The sequence below is a fragment of the Nicotiana tabacum genome, chromosome 16, assembly GCF_000715075.1.
Source record: "Nicotiana tabacum cultivar K326 chromosome 16, ASM71507v2, whole genome shotgun sequence".
Taxonomy (NCBI): domain Eukaryota; kingdom Viridiplantae; phylum Streptophyta; class Magnoliopsida; order Solanales; family Solanaceae; genus Nicotiana; species Nicotiana tabacum.
The window spans coordinates 163,221,439-163,224,899 of NC_134095.1; the positions used below are offsets into that span (position 1 = coordinate 163,221,439).

The 3,461-nt window shown below is 31.2% G+C and overlaps 1 long non-coding RNA gene across 1 annotated transcript; it reads left to right on the forward strand.

Annotated features, from left to right (window-relative positions):
* The first annotated feature begins 2,116 nt into the window (after positions 1 to 2,116).
* Positions 2,117 to 2,778, forward strand: LOC107765210 (uncharacterized). The gene is made up of 2 exons (XR_001643382.2): positions 2,117 to 2,242; positions 2,418 to 2,778. It is a non-coding gene; the product is annotated as an uncharacterized LOC107765210 (long non-coding RNA).
* The last annotated feature ends 683 nt before the right edge of the window (positions 2,779 to 3,461 follow it).

Here is a 3,461-nt window from a genome sequence, read left to right on the forward strand (position 1 = left end):
GACACAACCAAAGTCATCAATATAATCACAAATTCGAACTTCCACGGCTTACACAAACCCAGATTTGAAATTTTACTCTTTTTTTGTTTTGATTTTTTTTAGAACCACAGATGTCCGAGCCTCAAGCTGCTTCTCTTAACCATTTCAGACGTATGTGCGTGGGATTGAGTGTGGGTGGTGAGATTGAAATGAGATGAAGAAAAGACCAAAGGAGGGGTGGTTAATGACTGTTGAGGGGCGTTCGGGGCTATTTGGAAATGGCTGAAGGTGTTTTCGGGGAGGGGAGGGTCATTGATGAGTTCTCTTTTGCCCAAGAGAGTGACAATGGAGATTAGAGGATTTTTCTGATTTTTTTTTCAAAATAAAATGGATGTCGTGACTTTGAAGAAGAAGAAGAAAAAGAAGAATAAGAAGAAGAAGAAGGAGAGTTTCCCTTTCTCTGTTTTTGGGTAAAAGAAAAAAGAAAAAAATAAGGAAGAAGTAGTGAGAGGTCCACACTTTAAGGGGTCTCCATTGTTGAGTGAAAATGAGAAGAAGAAGCAGGGGGTGTAGCGTCGTTTTTGCTCTAGCTCTGAAGAAGAAGGGTCTTTTCCCCTCTCTTTTGTGCCTTAGCTCCCCTTTTATGTGAGAGATTAGGGTATAAGAAATGAAAAAGGAGTAATGGGTCAAATGGGTATTGGAATTGGGTTGGAGTTTAGAATTGATTTGGGCCTTTAGGAATTGGCCCAATTTTAGAAGAAACAAGACCAAAAATACATTCTTCCTAATTTCCTTTTCTCCTTTTTTTCTTTTCTTTAATTAATTAATCTATTTTTGTAGAAATTAAAATTCTTTATTTATTTTTAACATTAAAACAACTAATTAACTTAAAACTAAAGAAAAATACTAATTTAAAAGACTAAAAGTTAAATATGTAAAAATGATAATTTTTAGAATTTTTTCTATGATTTAAAAATATTAAAAATGCATGAATGCAAATAAATAAAGAAAGATTCCTAAAATCAATAAAAATTATTTTTGGTCTATTTTTAGGAGTTATTTTCATGTAGGGCAAAAATCACGTGCTCACAATGGGGACCCCCCTTTATATAGTAGAGGGATCCTAATTATAGTACAATTCTACTTACGGAAGTAAATCTCATGATTGGTACAAATAACCGCCCTTCATTTGATCTGTTTCGAAATTTTCGGCGTGATATTCAACCGGTTATGGATATCTCGCCTTTCCGTTATTGCACTTCACTCGAAGTCGGTCATGCTTATTGCTTAGTCTCGATTGCTGCTGGCCTCGATCTCAACAGACACTTCGATCTTTAGACTCGATGCCTCGTCTTCGAGTTCGGGTCTGATTCATTATGAGGCTACTCCCGATGCAACTCTCTTGTCTTGATCAAATAGTAAAATTGGGTAGGTCCGATTTTAACCGTATATATTGTGCAATGTACATTTCCTCAATGCTAATGAGAAATATTACAAGGAAGTTTATTTGAATTGTTAATTACAAAATTTTGTACCCAATTAAAATTCTGACATGAGAACATGCATAGTTGAAAAAGAAGTATTTTTAAGTTCCTCTAATTAAATGAATTCTATGTAGTTTAATAGCATATTCTAGTCATCATTATCAAAATGTTATTGGCATAATTCCTCTTAAATACTCACATGTTTCTATCGAAAAAATTGGATCTGAAGTCGTGTTAATGTATAATTTTTTATCGGGCTAAGATCTCTCAGTCAATTTATATGAATTAATATTAACCCAACTAGTCGTCCACCTAATCTCTTAAACTAAAAAATAGCCGATAATCTCTTAAACTAAAAATAGCCACCGGCGGATGTATAAAATATATATAATTATATAATATGTATACCGGCTAAAAAAAGTAAACATTGATTCTGGCCAACTATTTGTGTAACAATCCTGTAGAAATTCTTCTTTTCTGAAAAAGTCTGGGAGAGAACACTCGAACTATTAATTGTAATACTAATAATGGTGTCAGGCCGAGCAGGATTTAAACATAAAGAAAGGTCAATAAGTAATAAAGAAAAAGAAAGTAAAAAACGACTATAAATTATTTTAGAAGACAATTCATAACATAAGATGGCTATAAATTGTGCCCTTTGAAAAGGAGAAAAATGCTCAAACACAAGTTTTCAACAAAGCTTGAAGTACATTTTTTTAGTAGAATGGCATTGCTTAACCATGGTTTCTTTTATGCTATTCTTCTCCTAGCAACCATTGGTTAGTATTTTCTCACTTTATATTTAAAATTTGATTTTACATTACTACACTTGTGACTATCTCTATAATTCAATATAATTGGTTGTGCAATTAATATTTATATGTATATATCTTCGGATATGTGTTTTTCTGTTATAATTTTGATTTTGATAACTGCGATTGTGACATTTTTCAGTGAACTTGACGTGGTTCACTACGACTCAAGTTATGGCTGTACGTGATATTGATCCTGATCTATCGGGACTTCAAAGGAGATTACTCCCACAACAAAATGATTTTTTTCTAACTTGTGGAAGTCATTGTAAAAGTGATAGCGACTGTAGTGGCTGTTGGTTTTGCTGTAGCTGTACACATATTCTCGCTGATAATTTTATAACATGTGCTTAATGGCAATTATGCCATGAGATACTGCAAATCCATGTTACGAAATTATTATATTTTCATGTAATTCCTTGCACTTTTTCTTGTTTCATCATTTTTCATATTTCCTGTTATGAATTTATTATATTTCCATGTAATTCCTTGAACTTTTCTTATTTATCGTCTTTCATATTTTTTCAGAAACTAGCTTTTATGTATGTGAGTTGCACCTAAATTTTAATTTAATTATTTATACGAAAGAAAATGATTGTAAAGCAATTGACTTATTACAAACTTTTTGTTTTCTATAGATACAAATTTATTTGTTACCAAAGTGCCAACAATGTTTATGAACCAAACACTTAATATTAAAGAGAACAAATAACTGATTTATCATCCATTTTAAATTTACTTTTAAATACTAATATAATATCATGTCAACATTAAGTTAATACGTCGGTATAGATATAGATTATGAAAGTAGTTTAGGGTCCTTTTCTTTTTAATTTATTTTACTTTTCTTGATTGAAGTTATGAAAGAGAAAATTCTATGATATTGCTGAAAATCATTAACTAATTACATTCTAGTTAAATTGAGACTAATGGAGTTATCGTTACGGAACAAGAACAGCGTACGATTTGCTTTCCACATTTTCGTGTAGTGTTTTTCCTAATGATTACCTTTCTCTTCTTCAAATTATAATCGAATATCAACTTTAAAATTTAATTTATGTTCTAATAATAATTAAATTCTACTTAATCCCTTACCTTTTAATTGTTGAAAAATACTATTCACTATATCCTTGAATAAGAACAATAATCCCATTGAACAATAATTTTCGCCCAATCTCCGTAGTTC